Source organism: Phacochoerus africanus, chromosome 8, assembly GCF_016906955.1.
Source record: "Phacochoerus africanus isolate WHEZ1 chromosome 8, ROS_Pafr_v1, whole genome shotgun sequence".
Lineage (NCBI taxonomy): Eukaryota > Metazoa > Chordata > Mammalia > Artiodactyla > Suidae > Phacochoerus > Phacochoerus africanus.
Window position 1 is genome coordinate 3476070 of NC_062551.1, and position 18216 is coordinate 3494285.

The following is an 18216-nucleotide window of genomic DNA, read 5'->3' on the forward strand; positions in this document are numbered from 1 at the left end:
AAAGCGGCCACCCTGTCCCCCCTACCCTTTGGCTGTATTTTAAAAAACTGGGGTGAAATATACATAACATGAAACTTACATCTGGACCATTTTTAAGTCTGCAACTCACTGGTATTTGGTCCAACCACATCGTGCAACCATCCCTGGATCCATTTCCAGAACTTTCTCCACGTAGCAAAAGGAAACGCCACACCATTAAGCACCAACTCTCCGGACTCCCTCCCTCAGCCCCTGGCAGCCATCCCCCTACTTTCTGCCTGTGAATGTGACCCTCCTGGTAGCCTCGCCCCCCTCTGCAGCTGGGGAAACTGAGGCCCAGAGAGGGAGGTGGGAGCCTGGGGTCACAGAGCTGCCGGAGGCCTGGGCAGGGTCAGTCCAGGTCTGCAGGGCTTCAGATCCTAGGCCTGGGCTTCAGGGTGTGGGAGAGACCTGCCAGGGTTCCAGGGCCAGTCCTGAGGACTGGGGAGCACACCCCCTCCACTGTCTGATCCCCAACTCCGGGCCTACACGGTTGTCGAAAAGCAACTTCATGTCAATGCTACGTGTGGGAGGATGGGTGCTATAAACCAAAGCGCCCCATCCAGGCTCCACGAGCCCCACAGGCCGGAGACGTATACATGTTCCACGTGTTTCTGGGAACGCTTTAATTTATAGGATCCAGATGGTGACACGGCCCCGACCACAGTCCCCGCAAATCCCACAGGCGTGCTGGCGGCTGCGGCAGGAGCCGGGAGGAGGTGGCGCCTGGGCCCGACACACTTCATTCACTTCCTGGCTTGCTTGGGGCCGGGGCCCCTCAGGGTGGCAAGGCCCCTGGAAGCCCCGGACAGACCCCCCTGCCCGCCTCATTTGAGCAGCTCTTGCAACCTTGCCCCCCGCTCCCTACGCTTTAGCCAACAACCCGACGCAGGGCTGCTGCGCCCCCGTTCGTCACAGGATGACTCGTCCAGCCAAGCCTGGGGATGTCCATAGGGTGGTACCTGATCAAACCAGGCAGCGCGCCTGCAACCCCCTGGGGGGCAGGGGGCAGGGGGTGAAGGAGGGCAGCACTGTTTCCTGGCCTTGACCCTGCCCCCGGGCAAGTGGCAAGAGGGGTGACGCTCACGGCCTGCTTGTCCTCCTGCAGCTGGGGGACCAGAGTCCTGCAGGGGAAGGTGTGGGGGGGGGCACCTGGTGGGGGTGGGGAGCTGTGAGCCCGAGGATGCGCTCCAGGTGACCCTCTGAGTGGTCCTCGGGGCCTTTGTCTCCCACAAAAACATGGAAACACCAAGAGGCAAAGTAGCCTGTCTGAGCTCTCCTGGGACCTGGGGCTGTCGGGATTCGAACTCAAGCAGTTGGGAGAAGACCCTGCCTCCGTTAGAAAGCAACCAGGGGACATGGCTTTGAAGCAGAGAACATCAGGTGGCAAAAGAGAATATGACTGGGCGGTGGGGGCAGGGGCAGATGACAAGTCCCACAGGAGTTTAGAAAGGGAGAATTCCCCCGGGGGCTGGGAAAATCCAGGCAGGCTTCCTGGAGCAGGTGGAACTTGAACGAGACCTTCAAGAGGAGCAGGCTTTGCAAGGGAGTGGGGACAGGAAGGGCAAGAGATTCAAACACATCCCTGCAGGAGCCAGGAGAATAAACGGTTAACAGAGTACGAGGCAGGGGAGACTAGAGGGGACAGCCCCAGTCCCCAGCGGCTGCATGGAGGAAAACCAGCTCCCCCCATCCCCAGCCCCGGGTCGGATTTTTCCGGAGGATGCTGGGAAAGCATCTTTAAAAGCTGTGCTCTCATGCTGATTAAGCGCTACATGTACCCCTATCAGCGAACCCGCACATGCTGCTGGTGGGATTGCAAAACAGGGCAGCTACTTTGGAGAGGGCCTGGCAGCTCCCTAAGGTCAAACACAGGGTCATCCAGGGACCCAGTCGTTCCACTCCTAGGCAGCGAGCCCAGAAAAGCAAACCCACAAAAACGTGCACCTGAAGGTTCACAGCAGCCCCCAGGTCACAGACAAATGAAGTCGACCCGCAAGGACCTGGGGGGTGGGCCCTTCCACAGTCAAGCCTGCAGACGAGAGCACAGCTTCACGGTGGCCTTGACCTGCAGCCTTCGAGACTCTTAGCAGGGGGCCCCAGGGAGCGTGTGCGGATGGGTGTGTTGCTGAGTCGCTCGTTCGTGGGCCTTTGTTACGCAGCAGCGCCTAACTCCTACAACCCCAAAGAGCTACAACAGGGGCCTGGCCCAGAAACACGTCCTCCGTCCCCTGGTCCAGCTGTTCCCATCGCGGCAACTCGCGGTGGAAGTAAAAGGATTTCAGCCCCGTCTCCAGCGTTTGTCAGCAGCTGCCTGGGACTCCCAGGAGGCTCAGCCACTCTCAATGGATGGGCGAGGCTGCCAGACACACGCGCTGTGGTGCATACGCATTAGCTCCCGCTGGCATCGTCTCTGGGGAGGCGGAGGGCCTCAGCCAGACATCACACGGAGGCAGAGAGCTGCCTTTCCTCTCTCTTCCAGGCCAAAGGGACGACCGCCCCTGACTAATAAAAAGCAGACCTCGCTGTGGCTTCTCTCAACCAGAGCCAAGCGTTCCAAGCTCACGGCCTGTCTTCATTTAAAGGGCTGTTAGGATCGAGCGTGGGACATACACTGCTCCCTACGTTGGGGACCCCAGAAACGGGCGGCACCCCAGCGAGGCCACAGGGCCCCTGCAGAGCGAGCAGGAAAAAGTCTACTGCCCCCTGACTCCCCTGGGCTCCGGGCCAGTACGTTTAAAGCACTGCTTAAAGGCGAAAGGGCAAAGGGGGAACGTGTCCAGGGTTCTTTACAAAAGGGATTTGCCGCCCAGCCCACCGCTGACCAGCCTAACGAGGTCTTGCCTGGTTACAAGTCCTCCAGGAAGGGATTTCTGAGAGCACCGACTCCAGGTGAGTTCACAGGGAGGGCTGGAGATGGAGGTGGGCAGAGAGCAGATGCGGCAGCCCTACTCCAAAGGGGAAAACCAGGAGTTCCCACTGTGGCTCAGGGGGTTAAGAACCCAACATCATGACCATGAGGATGCAAGTTCGATTCCCTGGCCCCACTCAGTGGGTTAAGGATCCGGGGTTGCCGGGAGCTGTGGTGTAGGTCGCAGATGTGGCTCGGATCCCGTGTTGCTGTGGCTGTGGTGTCGGCCAGCAGCTACAGCTCCGATTCGACCTCTAGCCCAGGAACTTTGGTATGCCACAGGTGTGGCCATAAAAAGGAAAAAAAAGAAAGCACTCTTGGAAGCCGGCCTTACCGGTCTTGAATAAAGCAGCTTGGGACAGAATCCTGCGTGCTGCCTGCCTGCAGGAATAACTACAAGTTAACAGGCAAGTCACGGTGGCTCTGACCTCAGTTTACGCCTCTGGGAAATGGGTCAGTAATGCCTACCCTAGATTTGTTGAGGACTTGCTCTGGGCCCGGTGCCCCCGGAGCATCTGCTCTCAGTGGCCTATTTAACGCTCCCAACAACCCTATCTCAGCTGCCCCTTTGTAGCAGAGGAAACTCAGGCACAGAGACGTCAAGTCAGCTGCCCGAGGCCCCCCAGCTGGTTGCAGTCAGAGCTGACAATCCAGGCCAGTCGTCTCAGGTACTGAACCCCTGCATGCCCCTGCTGCGCCAGCACCCAGCAGGTGCCCAGTGCACACCAGGAGGGCCTGAGTCCTGGGCTCACTGCTTCAGCAAACGCCTGGGGGGGTCGCGGGCACACAGGTTTATCCTGCGGGTCAGTGGGTAGGGGGTGTGTCGGTGAAGTGAGACTGATTTTTTTTTTTGTCTTTTTGTCTTTTTGCCATTTCTTGCGCCGCTCCCGCGGCATATGGATGTTCCCAGGCTAGGGGTTGAATCGGAGCTGTAGCTGCCAGCCTACGCCAGAGCCACAGCAACGTGGGATCCGAGCCTCGTCTGCGACCCACACCACAGCTCACGGCAACGCCGGATCGTTAACCCACTGAGCAAGGGCAGGGACCAAACCCGCAACCTCATGGTTCCTAGTCGGATTCGTTAACCACTGCGCCACGACGGGAACTCCTGTGAGACTGATTTTTCTCAAGAGCAGGGCCAGGAGGATGAGCCAGAACAGAGCTGCAGGAAGGGACAGAGGAGACGCGGCGTTACCTGCCCTTGGCCCCGAGGAAAAATCAGACACAGGCAGGAAGCCAAGTGCAGGGAGAAAAGCCGCCTCCCTCCCCAGCAGCGGTGGCCGGGCTGGAGGGAGACCTCTGCCACCTGCCAGGGACACGCGGGTCACAGGACTGGTGCTGTCTGTCTGGGAGGGAACTAAGGGGACATGGGGCCCCTCCGCCCCGTTTCCGGGCCCCCACGAGAGCCCACCTACAAAGACGTGCTCGAGCCTCTCTGATGGGGTTTCCTGCTCTGCACTGCAAGCTGGTGCATCAGAGGCCCCCAAACAGTATTTTATGCCCCTTAATTCCCTGTAATAGCTCCGTGATGGCAAGCGGAGGATTCCGAATACCGCACTAAAGGAAAGATAGGGTCAGGGCCGGGGGAGATGGAGCCACCGAATGCAGAGTCCCCGACAAGCAGACAACTCACGGGTTTTTAAATGCGCAGGGCAGGCCGGGCGTAATTGGAAAGTTATTAGATATGGAATACACACAGCACCCAGCAAATGAGTAATCAGGGACTAATTAAGCTCACGCGACACAGCAGAGCGCGCGGGAGAGGCTGCTGGCCCCACATCTGTGACTGCAATTAGGGGGCACTCCGGCTGCAGCGCTCGTGGGGAGGGGGGCGCCCGCTCGGGCGGAGAAGCCACAGCCAGGGGTCTCGATCTGACGCTGCCCCAGCTGAGTGCCCTCAGAGGCTCCCACCTCTCAGTGCTGGCGGATGGGAGGGAGGCATGGGCTCATCCAGCCTCGAGGAGGGGAGAAGCCCAGGCAGACGGAAGGCCCAGGACTCAGGAACTGCAAGGAAGGTTCTGTCTCTGGCTTCACATCCAGCCAGGGGACCGATCACGGTAGCCACCCGAATGACGTGTGCACAGGGCCACCTCCTGGAGCTTTGCAATGTCCTGCCAGGGAGGCCAGGTGGGGAGGCTGACCAGTCCATTCTACAGATGGAGAAACTGAGGCTAAGACGACCGGAAGTGGACAGAGATCACCCGGCCTGGTTCCCCTTCCAGCAGGCACCGGATACCTCCCTCGAGAGTCTGGAAAGGAAGAAGGTCCTCGGGTTTCTCAGGAGGACGGCAGCCAAGCTCAGTGGAGAAAAGGGGCCAGAGGCACTTGTGTGGCCAAGCGGAGACCACCTGGGTTCCCAGCTGGGTGACCTTGGGCAGGCTTTTTAATGCCTCTGGGCCTCTGCTTCCTCGTGTGAAAAGGGGGGAGCTGAGAGTCACGTCCACACAGCAGGGCAGATGCAAGAATTCCCTAGTTAGGATTCGTGCAGCCCAGCCCGGCCAGACACACAGAAAGACCGAAAGGCCATGGTTAAAGCAGGAGAGAGCAGATGACAGAGGCAAAGCCCGCCTGCCAGACGGACCATCAAGAGATCCCTCGTTCAAGGCCTGGGAGTTGTGGGAGCTGAAGAATCTCTGGGTTCCGCTGAAACTAGGCATTGTGTCCAAGCCAGGAGCCACTGTCTGTCCCTGAAGGGCCAGAGCAGAAGGGCCATGGGCCATGATCCTAAAGCAGCAGGCTTGGGACAAAAGTGCCTTCCAATGGTCACGGCTCCACGCAGACCGCAGCACCTGCTGAGCGCCAGGCCCCACACCAGCCTTTGCAGGTGTCTTAGCCGTGGGGGGTGGGGCAGGAACTGTCAAGCTCCATCACACAGACGGGGAGACTGAGACACACAGAGGGCAATGCCCCACTGTGCTTGGCAGCAGGGCGCGGTGGGCTGGTGGGGCGTGATGTCTCTCAGCTTCTTAGAAAGCCGGAGTCTGCTGCCAATAGCACTCAGAGCCTTGCGAGACACAGCTGGGTGGGGCAGAGGCAGGCACACCTAGTTCCTGCTGCTCTTGTGGCTCAAAGGGACCTTCTAGAAGGCATGAGCCTGGTCCCCTCCCTCAAGGGAGGCTTCTGAGTCAGCTGACTCCCTTGTAAGGCCCGGGACAGGGCAGAGGGCTTCGGGAAGAATTCATTGTTTCCAGAGGCAGGCATGCCTCCCCGTGACTGCCAGGCAACAGAGCACATGGGTGACAGTGGGGGAACCCAACTCAGGCCAGGGTTGGGGCGAGAGCCCTTGGGGATGTAGGGGCTCCCCTAGCCCTTGGCATTAGCCCCAAATCCCAGCTCCTGCAGGCGGGCAGGGAGAGCCAGACTGACCTCAGAGCAATCAGTACCCGACACCCCGACTGTCCTGGGTCCCCCTCCTACTCCTGCTTGCCCGCTGTGCCCACTCACCTCCTCTTGTCTTCCGGGGAGAGAGACTTCTACCAGTTTCTGGGCACCCTGCCCACTCCACCCGATCCATGCTTGGGCCTGAGCCAACTTTCCAAAAAATCACACTCAGCCCGCTTGCGTAAAATCCTTCACCGAAGTTCTCGCCCTGCCATGTGGCATCTAAGAGCCATACGATTTGGGCCAGCCCAGCTTCTCACACATCTGTCATGTCTCACAGCCATCCACTTACCACGTGTTCACCCACCCTTCCATCCATTCAATCATCTGTCTATCCACCTGCCAGCCCATTCATCCTGTCTGCCATCCATCCATCCATCCATCTGTCTGTCCTTCCATCCACCTGTCTGCCCATCCATCCATCCATCTGTCTGTCCTTCCATCCACCTGTCCATCCATCCATCTGTCTGTCCATCATCCACCTGTCTGCCCATCCATCCATCCATCCACCCATCCAATCATCTGTCTATCCACCTGCCAGCCCACTCATCCTCCTGCCTGCCATCCATCCATTCATCTGTCCATCCCTCCATCCGTTCATCCATCTATCCATCCTTCCATCTCTCTGTCCATCCATCCACCCTTCCATCCATCCATCTGTCCATTCATCCGTCTGTCCATCCACCCACCCATCCGTCCATCCATCCATCTGTCCATTCATCCAGTCCTTTCATCCATCTGTCCATCCATCCATCCATCCATCCGTTTTTCCATCCATCCATCCGTCCAGCAACCTGCCAGCCCATTCATCTTCCTGTCTGCCATCTGTCCATCCATCCATCCTTCCATCCATCCACCCATCCGTCCACCCATCCATGCATCCAATCATCTGTCTCTCCATCTCCCAGCCCATCCATCCACCTGTCTGCCCATCCATCCATCCATCCATCCGTCTGTCCTTCCATCCACCTGTCTGCCCATCCATCCATCCATCCAATCATCTGTCTATCCACCTGCCAGCCCACTCATCCTCCTGCCTGCCATCCATCCATTCATCTGTCCATCCCTCCATCCGTTCATCCATCTATCCATCCTTCCATCTCTCTGTCCATCCATCCACCCTTCCATCCATCCATCTGTCCATTCATCCATCCGTCTGTCCATCCATCCACCCATCCGTCCATCCATCCATCTGTCCATTCATCCAGTCCTTTCATCCATCTGTCCATCCATCCATCCATCCATCCATTCGTTTTTCCATCCATCCATCCGTCCAGCAACCTGCCAGCCCATTCATCTTCCTGTCTGCCATCTGTCCATCCATCCATCCTTCCATCCATCCACCCATCCGTCCGTCCATCCATGCATCCAATCATCTGTCTCTCCATCTCCCAGCCCATCCATCCTCCTGTCTGCCATCTGTCCATCTGTCCGTCCGTCCATCCAATAATCACTTATTAAGCACTTACTGTTGCCAGACAATATACCTGGCAACGCTGTACAATAGCAAACAAAAGAGTTAATAATTCCTGCTGTTAAGGAGGTGACACTCTGGATGGGGGAGACAGACATCAATACGTGCACGTTCATGTGTCATTTGGTCCGAGGTGCCAGAAGACAGATGCGAGGAGGGTGGGCAGGGACAGAATTTTCCATAGGCTGTCCCAGTGAGAAGAGGACGTTTGTACCCAGACCCGAAGGAAACAAGGGAGCTAGCCAAGGAGACAGATGTTTGTGGGAAGAGTGTTCCAGGAAGAGGGAACAGCAAACACAAAGGCCCCGAGGCAGGGAGCATGTCTGCAAACCTTTTCTGAAAAGGTCAGATAGCATTTTCGGCTTATGAAGCATATGGTTCTGCTGGAACTACTCAACCCTGGCCTCGCAGCACCAGAGTGACTTAAACATGAACAAAAGCGCGCTGGGGCTGTTCCAGTGCAGCTTTACTGATGGACACTGAAATGTGAATTTCTCACCATTTTCAGGTCATGATATACTATTCTTCCATATATATATACATATATTTTGTCTTCTCTAGGGCTGCACCCGCGGCATATGGAGGTTCCCAGGCTAGGGGTCTAATCGGAGCTGTTGCCGCCGGCCTATGCCACAGCCGCAGCAACACAGCATCTGAGCTGCATCTGTGACCTGCACCACAGCTCATGGCAAGGGCAGATCCTTAACCCACTGAGCGAGGCCAGGGATCGAACCTGGAACCTCATTGCTCTTAGTTGGATTCGTTAACCACTGTGCCACGGCAGGAACTCCTTCCTTTGATTTTTGCAAAAAAAGGGGACCCATTTTGAGTCCACGGGCTGTCTGCAAACAAGCTGTAGGCACGATGTGGTCCCTAGGCCAAGTTTGCTGATCCTTGTTCTAGAATCAGAAGTCTGGGGGTGGAGTGCCATTTGCTTCAAATCCTAAACACACCTGGGAAGAGAGGGGTCGTGCAGGGAGGGGGGAGCCTTGACTGAGGCAGAGGCAAGGCTGGGAGAAGTGGGAGCCGCTGAGGCTGCTGCAGGGGCTCCCACTGGTTTACCCAGACGGCCGGCCGTGGGGGACACGTGTGTGCCTGTACCTCTGGGCTCATTACCATCTGTCTCCCCTCCAAGCACACGGTAGGGGCTGAGGACAGAGGGAGAAACCATCTTGCCTGGTTCAAATCCCAGCCCCACCACCTATGAGCTGTGAGCCTTCAGGCAACTGACTGCACCTCTCTGGGCCTTGGTTTCCCAGCCATAAAAGGGCAAGGGGTCCCCAGGTTCGGGGGGGGGGTAGAAACAACACGGGGATCTGCTCAGGAGCCACTGTCATGCCCATGACACCCCCAAATGCCCTCTGCCCACCCTAGTTTCCCACCTCCTTTTCAGCCATGGGTCTTCCCCCTTCCCCGGGCTGTCTCCCCAGCTCCCCCTCCCAGACAAAGGCAGACCCTCCCCAAACCACCTCCACTAGCGCCCTCATCTGCGTACCACTGATTGAGGGGTTACAGTTCTGACCCCCTGCCTCTTGACTGTTCACTCCCACAAAGAGTACTCTCAGTAACCCCAGGGCCGGGCACAGTGTCCCCAGCACAGCACACAGAAGGGCCATCTGCGTTACGGAAGGAGCCATGTGGAAGCCTGGGGAACAGCGTTTCAGGAATAGGGAACAGCCCATGCAAAGGCCCTGAGGCAGGAGAATGTGCGTGAGAAACAGCAACAGGGCCCACGTGGCTGAAGAATGAGCAAATGAGTCATCTTTTGGAGGGTCTCGTGGGTCCCTAAGGGACTCTGGCTCTCATTCGGAATAAAATGGGTTCTGAGCCAAGGAGAGATGTGATCCTTTGTTTGCTTTTGTTTTTATTTTTATTTTTATTTATTTTTTTGGTCTTTTGTCTCTATAGGGCCGCACCCGCAGCATACGGAGGTCCCCAGGCCAGGGGTCAAATCGGAGCTACAGCCGCCAGCCTATACCACAGCCACGCCAGATCCGAGCCACATCTGCGAACTGCCCCACAGCTCACGGCAACATCAGATCCTTAACCCACTGAGCAAGGCCAGGGATCGAACCCACAACTTCATGGTTCCTGGTCGGATTCATTTCCACTGCGCCACAACGGGAACGCCCTGGTTTTGTTCTAACTTTTTATGAGGCGATGCTTCCGGATTCACATGCAGTTGTGAGGAACGACCCAGGGAGATCCCGCGTGCGCTTTGCACAGTCTGCCCAGGATCTAACAAAACTAAAGCCAAGGTCACAGGAGGACAGCAACAGGCCGGCTCACCTACTTTCTGCAGCTGCATCCCCCAGGCTGACCCGTGTGCATTTTGTTCTCTGCAACGAGACCTCACTGGCAGAGGCTCCTGTTTCCACCTCCACGTCGAGATTCGGAACAGCCCAGCCTAAGCTGCCCGTGACTCTCTTTGATAAACACACCCACCTCCCGGCTGCCCCGACGCCAAGCCCTGGCAACCACGGATGTGTTCTCCATTCCTGTATTTTGTCACTTCAAGCGTGTTATGTAAATCCGATCACAGCCTGCAGCCCTTGGGGACTGGCTGTTTCCACGCAGCACGACTCCCTGGAGAGTCACCAGGGTGTTGGCCGCACCGGTAGTTTGCGCCTCTGTATCCCAAAGCAGTCGTCCACGAAGCCACTTTTCTGCAGGTTCAGCTGCCTCCCTGGCCCCACCGCGGCCTTTCCCAGCTCCCCGCTCCTGTGTGCAGAGTCTGCACCGGGCTTTACCCGGCAGCTCCCCATTCAGAGCCTGCACCTCAGCCCCCTTTGCAAGTCAAAGCCCTGTTAGCCAGGCACGATGCCCACCCCTCCAGCCCCCCACCCTCCCACACAGCCTCCTAGGATGCCCCCAGCCAGGGCGGTCAGGGGGCTTATCAACCGTCACCCTTCTGGAGGGCTCCCTGTTCCAATAGGATCAGAGATGTGTAGCAACCTGCCAAACGCCACACAGCTGGAAGGTGGCCAGCCTGGTGGAACTCAATTACTACAAAGACAGCTTCCGAGGAGAGGGTGAGAGCAGGGGGGCCCTGGGCTCTGTGGGGGCTCCGCTCGACCCAGCGCCTCCACCGAGGGGGCCTCGCCCGCTGCAGGTGAACATGACATAATTACTGTGGAGGAAAGCAGTGTCTCACCCAGGGCAGTCAGTTTATCAAGCGCTGACAGTGCATTAGCTAAGTGATCACTAGACTATTAATTTTTTTCCCCAGCCCTTGCCAGGGGTATTACAGTGAAAAATGGCAGCTTAACCGCAGGGAAATTCTTCAGGGTGACAAAAATAAAAATAGCTCTAATTGAAGTTGATAGAAATTATACCCTTTAAAAACACACGTCGGGGTGCACTGGCTATAATGTAAATTAACGCCAGGCCAGGGTTTCTGTCACAAGAGCGTGGAAACACAGTGACAGCCACGGCAAACAGCCTCCCAGGGCGTCACATCTGCTGGGTCACGGCTCAGCGGCCTCGGATGTCAAGAGGAAGCAGGGCGGGCTGGAGGCTGGTGCCCAGGGGCCTGCAGATGTGGCCTTGCCCGCCACCCAGCCCCTGTGCCGGGACAGCGGGCCGGACACAGCCGGGGCCCGGGTCAACACCGTGGCTGAGGGCACCGGATGTCCTGAGGTCCTGCAGGCCCCGGAGCGGAGGTGGCCGGGCCCGGAGCAAGCCGAGCCGGTACTTCAACACTGCTGCCGTCGGAGCCCCGCTCCCTAAGCAGGATGCCAGCCTGACACTCAGCGATTAAAACGTGTTAATAAAGGAGGCCCCAGGTAATCAGAAGCTGCGGGTTCTGGTCACAGCGGCGCACTGTCTCCTGGCAGCCAAGGGGCTTCCATCCGGCGCATGAGCTCATGATACATATAATGGCAATAAAAGACTAATAAACACGGCTGCTCTGCGTCCCACACCGTTTTAAGCACTTTCCACACGTTTTAATTCACTTAATCCTCGAACCCACCGGGGAGGCAGACGCTGTCGTTACTGTCATCATGTTCCAGACGAGGAAGCGAGTCTGGAGACCCAGAGAGACGTGTAACCTGCCTGGAGGGACCATCAGGGGCAGACCAGAGCCGCCCTCCCGCCGCCCCCTCCGGCCCGTGCCCCTGAGCCCAGCAGAGGACTGCCCGCGAGCGGCAGGGCTAGATCACCATCACGGCCTGTCACCAGATCGCAAGTCGAATGTGCCACGTGCGGCTCGGGTAACAGGAAGAACAAACCTCACGCCGCGTCGGAGCGGCTTCTTTCACCTGAACCTTGCGCTCTGCCGCTTGTGCTTCCAGCACCGAATGTTGCCTGGAGCCTGAAACGCACAGGGCAGCCCATTCTCAAGGCTCTGACCTTTAAGAGAATATATAACTTCACCCACAGAGAAAGAAAACGTTGCAGAACAGAGAAGGACATTTGTCTTGTTGGCCACTGACAGGAACATTGTTGCCTGCCCGACGTGGGCAGCTGCCAGAACAACGGATCCGACCCCGAGAAGTTGGCAACAACCCCCGCCCCGCCCCGCACCCTGCCTTAAAAAATGGTTCCCGTCGTGGCGCAGTGGTTAACAAATCCGACGAGGAACCATGAGGTCGCAGGTTCAATCCCTGGCCTTGCTCAGTGGGTTAAGGATCCGGTGTGGCCATGGGCTGTGGTGTAGGTTGCAGACGCGGCTCGGATCCCGTGTTGCTGTGGCTCTGGTGTAGGCTGGTGGCTACAGCTCCGATTCCAACCCCTAGTCTGGGAACCTCCATATGCCTCGGGAACGGCCCAAGAAATGGCAAAAAAACAAACAAACAAACAAAAAAAATGCTCTGCTGGAGTTCCCGTTATGGCGCAGTGGAAAGGAGTCCCACTAGGAACCATGAGGCGGCGGGTTCGATCCCTGGCCTCGCTCAGTGGATTAAGGATCCGGCGTGGCCGTGAGCTGTGGTGTAGGTCACAGACTCAGCTCGGATCCCGCGTTGCTGTGGCTGTGGTGTAGGCCAGTGGCTACAGCTCTGATTAGACCCATAGCCTGGGAACCTCCATATGCTGCAGGTGCGGCCCTAAAAAGACAAAAAAAAAAAAATCACCTAAACTTCCTACAGCCACTCAAAGCTGTGCTGGGTATTCAGAGAGGGGGATGACGAAGAAAACAGACCTAGGGATTAATTTTGGAATATTTACTGGTCCCCTGCCCCACACAGGCTCTGTTCCAGGCCCTGGGGATTCAGAGCTGGTGGGGGAGGGGGAGGGAAATTTCCTGCCGCTTTTGCTGTGACGTTTCAGGTTTTGGAAGAAGACAGGTAATAGCACAGTGGCTCATCTGGATCCACGGGCAAAGAAGAAAGTCATCAAAAATGAAACTCCAAACATGGTCGCATGATGTAACGACACAAGCCAAAAGTCTAAGAATCTGACCAGCAAAGGATTTTAAGCTTCCTCTTTTAAAAAGAAGAAAGGGAACGATTAGAAGGAACCTCTCGTTTTCTCGTGCTACCCGCACTCTCACACACACACACACACACACACACACACACACACACACACACACACACCCCATTTCCAGGGAAAGAAATCTAATAATGTAAGAAACACTGAGAAGAGTGATTTTCGTGGCTCTGCCCTGCAGTCTTCCTGGAAAAGATCTGAAGGGAATAATTGAGTGGAGCGAGTCCTGGTTGAGGTGGAAAGGGGAAAAGCAACAGTGGGAAGTGAAGGGGGGGCTTCTAGAAAGGGTACACACGCCACGCGGGCAAGTCACGCCAGGGCCGGCTCAGCTCCGCCGCTGTTTGTTCAGAGGAGTCACGGCAGACACGAGAGCAGACCGTGGGGGGTGAGCACAGACATAAGCGGCCCTTCCCGGGAGGGAAGAGATGCCCCATGGTGGAAACGACAGGCCGGGTAGCTTGGCATCCACACCCAGGCAGAGCCCAGAACAAATCATGGCACACGGGCAGGGGATCAATTTTCAATCATGTCAAAAGGCACCAGAATCTCTCGTGGCGACTGGCCTGGCTCCCGGACGGGGTGTGATGCCAGCGTCACTGGCGTCCCTCTGGGGAGCCCTCTGGACCCAGGACCTGCTTGGCCCATGACGGCCACCTGGGGGCACGGATGCCCTGCTCTGACCTCACGCCATCACCTGCCTGAGTGCTAAGAGGGTGATGCCAGTGGGAAGAGGTGCCATGCAACTCGGCCTCGGGCCTGGCCGCCCTCTGCACATGTCGCCTCGTTTCATTCTCAAGCAGCAGGACCCACGATAGTCAGGAGGTCCTCAGGGGCCTCCGTCCATGAAAGCTTGTCCAGGCTCAGGGAGTGGTGGACTCCCTCGCCGTGGGCTGTGCGGCCACCGGGAAGTTCCTGAACCTCTCTGAGCCTCGCCATCCCCTTCTGTAAAATGATCGTCATGACACTATCCACCTCACGGGGGAAAAAAAAAGGCTCAAGACACACGTGCTTAGACCATGTGGCGCCGCGAAGCTGTTGAGGAAAAAGCCTCAGCGATTTCCAGTTCTCCTACGGAGACCCCTTGAGATCAGAACCTCACGTCATGGGAATTAGGTGCCAAGCAAACACGTTACACTGCTTCACTTGCTCCATCCTCCTAACATGCCTACGAGGTAGTTTTACACCATTACACTCCCATTTCATGGATGAGGCGACTGAGGCACAGAGGGGGTAAGTCAGCTGCCCAGTGTCACACAGCACCTGCTGTGCACCCAGATGCTGCCGGGCCAGCCGCCTCAGTCTGTGCTGCTAACCTCCACGCAAAAGCACCCCCCGGAACAGCCTGGCAAGTTCAGAGGGCCCCCAGGGTAACCCCCCCGCCCGCTGTACAAAGGAGATGAAGCAACTTCATACCAACAGCTGGTTAGAGGTGAGGCAAGATACCCAGGAAGGCAAGTCTGGAGACGCAGAGGGATAAGAACCTAAGAGTATGACAATGAGGAGAGGAAAGTGAGCCTAAAGTGGGGAGGGGGCGGGGGAGGCCGCCCTTCCGTGGGTGGCAGAGGGCAGGACTTCGGGGAGACGGAGGGAGAGGGAGGGACACGGAGCCCGCGAGCGGCCAGGGGCGCTCCCCCGGCCCCGTATCCATTTTCCAGATCTTTATTCTGATCCTGCGTTTCTTTTGATCATTATGAAAAAGGAAAACCACCATGGGCACCTTGCAAGCAGGGGGCTGCGTGCTCGGGAGCAGCGCGGCGGCGGGGCTGGGAAGGCGCAGGCACCGGCTTTGTTTGTCTAATCTCTGTCTCTGCCGAGATGAATGGGAGCTCCGGCAAGGTGCCAGCACCCCCACATCTCAGAGGTGGGAGGCACCTGGAATGCCCTCTGCCTCCTGTTTCTCAGACTCTGGGATGGGTCCCACAGGAGAGCAATTTTTTTTTTTTTTAAAGGAATGGAATAGAATAAAAAAAAAAATGAGCAGAATGCACCACATGCTGTGCAAGTATCATTTTGTGAGCCTTGTGTGTCAGGGGTTGAGGAAGGTCAGGTCCAGGCGCTCAGGACCCCTGGCTACCCTCTTCTGGCCCTGCCCCAGGGGCCCCCCAGGGTGAGGAGGCTGTGGGGCAGGGGGGCAGGGGCAAACTCCTCCGCTGCTCCCCTCTCAGACTGCACCCCCAGTTACAGGACCCAAGGTCCCCCTGCTTGTACCCCCAAGTCCATGTGCAGAGCTATGTCCAAGTCCTTGTTTGTCCATTGTGCCCAACCCTGCAGGTGCTAGGGGCAGGCCAAGGGTGTGGGCGTGTGTGTGTGTGTGCTGCGCACCTGCAAGCCCTACCCCCCAAGTTCACCAAGGCAGTGGATGCTCTGACCCCAAACCATGGCCCTGCCGTCCCCTGTGCAGCTCCCTTACCGCTGGCACCTGGACACTCCATTTTCAGACTCCAATGCTCAGACCGGGAGCTCCCTGAGCAAACCTCTGCACACCTTCTGGCCCAGAGCCAGGCTTCATAAATGTTTGTTGAATGAATAAGTGAAGGAACGAACAGAGGCTCGAAATCAGGCGGCCAAGCCCAAACGCCTCTGAGTCCCACAGCAGGAGAAGGGCTAATGGCTGCTCCCAAATGACCCTGGTGGTCACCAAGGCCCGAGGCACAGCCCAGAGACTTCGAGAAGGACCCTAGCCCCCAGCTAAGTCACAAGCAGCCCCCAGGTCCCATTCTGACACAGCCCTGGGAGGCTGGGGCGGCGGGAAGGCCTGGGTCCCGGAGGGCCGTGAGCCCTGCCCCGGCCATCCCTCCAGCACAGCCCAGGAGGGGCCAGGTCCCCCCCACCCCCGCCGGAACCCCACCCCTCCCGGGGCCGGCCGGCCAGCAGGCTGGGGGCTCTTTGCGGGGCCCTGAGGTGAGCAGGGAAACGCCACACAAGACGTAGCGGGCGCGAGGGCTAAAGGACATCCGCACCCGTGCCCCGCACACCAGGCGTCTGCTTCCTGTGGCCTCAGGGTTCCCAACTTTAAAGTGGGCACAGCCGCCCCCGCTCCGGGCAGCAGTGGTCATCATTTTACTGATGCCCTTGTTGGCATGGGACCTCTGTCCACAGTGTCCCTGATGGGGGCCCGCCCACCGGAACCCAGTCGGGCCCCCACAACACCTGTGCTACGTTCCACACTCGGGTGACCTGGAGGGGCTGGAGATGAGGGGACTAAAACCCCCAGAGCCTTCCCGGGGCTCCGCAGCTCACCAAGGGGGCGCCCCGAGGATGGGTAGGCCACTCACAGAAATTGGCACGGCCTGCAGAGGGGGGCTTCCCAGTGCCCCGGAAGGGTGTGGGGGCAGTTCTGGAGCAGGTCAGAGCCAGATTCTGGCTACACAGCCACCCCACAGACGAGAGGGGGTCCCTGGGGGGTGTCCTGAGAGGGTGAGGGGACCAGGGACCAGGGGTGTCCTTGCTCTGCTCACCTCGCAGGCAGCAGCGCTTGCCGCCTCCCCCCACTTTACAGATGGGGAAGCTGAGGCTCGAGAGGAAGGAGGGCCACGGAGGTCCTCGGGCCCGGGGTGGGGACAGAGGAGCCAGGCACCGCCCTGGGGCACGTGGCTCCCTGTCCCTGCCGACGCCCCTCTCCTCATCTTCAGGAGCTTGCTCTGCACAGTGGCCTCTGCCTCCTGCAGCTCCAGTGCCCAGCTAGAGGCCTGGCTGTGAGCTCAGCCAGCCTGCGAGGCTGCCAAGGTGCCAACTCCCCAGCTCCTCGCTAATTACTCATTTTTTCAGATCAAAGGCCTCATTTATTGAAAAGTGGATTGAACTTGCCGGCTTGCCTCCCTCAGAAACAAAGCTAAGACAAAGCAGCCTCCGCCTGACTCCGCCGAGCCCAGCTCTCGGCCCACCCTGGCTTCGCAAAGCGAGCCCCCATCAAATGCCCCCGCAGCGCACCCAGGGCACTGGGTCTGTGGCTGTGAAGGGGACGGGCTCAGGGGTGTGGGGCTCAAGCAGGGGTGAGGGAAGGGCTGGGGTCTCCCTCGAGGGGTCCCACGGCCCCTGCTAAGGGTTCCTGTATGAGTAGCCCACCCCACTCCCAGGGCCGGGGCCCTTCGAGGCTCACCCTCCAGGCGCAATGCCAGGGTGGGACGGGAGCTGCCAGAGCTCAGCCCGCTGGGATGAGCAGGACTCTGAGGGGCTGAGGCTAGAGGAAGGGCCCCAGGGAAGGGACGCTGAGAAGGGGAGCAGGTACAGGCACGGAGCCGCCCAGCCCACACGTGGGGGCCAGGAATGGCAGAGAGAGCCGGACCAGCCCTGCAGGAGGGGTCAGGGCAGCAGGGCAGTGACACCTGCAGCCCTCGGGCAGCTCCCTCCTCCAATGAGCCCCTATTCCAATACGTGGGCAACTGTGATTCCCATTTTGCAGAGGCTGAAACCGAGGCCACATGGCCCAGGGCCACCCTGATGATAAGCAGCTGCTGGAGCTACGGAAATCATGCTCTGATAAAGGATGAAGCGATGCCAATTTCGGTAGTGGCGCCAGGGAGGAACCCAGGACAGGGGCTCTCGGCCCCGAGAAGGCGCCTGGGGACCCCCTGACCTCAAAGGGAGCGGCACCCACAGGCCACCCATGCCCTGATGGGCAGAAGACAGCCAGAGGTGCGGCCCCCAGAGGCGAGAGGCCACCCATCCCGAGCGCGCAGAGGGGCCCGCGCCGCTCCAAATGCTTGCCCTTGCTCTCAGCCAGAGCCCGTGCAGCCGGCCCGTGATTGCCACACGCATCCGGGGCCCGCCGGGAAGATGTGTTACTGATGTGGTGACAGTTCATCATCAGCTGACTTTCCCGAGAAGGTTGTCGCCCGTAAAGTCAACGTCTGCAGGAAGGGAGATGGTTCCCGACCATCGGTCTGGGCCTGACTCAGTCAGTTAGGAAGCCTGAGAACAGAGCTGAGGCTTCCCCCGGAGGAGGAAGAAAAGGCCGCCGTGGAAGCACCGCCACCTGCCCTTCCTTGCGGCCCGCCCT

The 18216-nt window shown here is 58.4% G+C and overlaps 1 protein-coding gene across 6 annotated transcripts in view; it reads right to left on the minus strand.

The window, feature by feature from the left end:
- The window catches only part of GSE1 (Gse1 coiled-coil protein), a 417870-nt gene that overhangs the window by 261254 nt on the left and 138400 nt on the right, over nt 1-18216 (minus strand). The gene's annotated exons all lie outside the window — the stretch shown is intronic.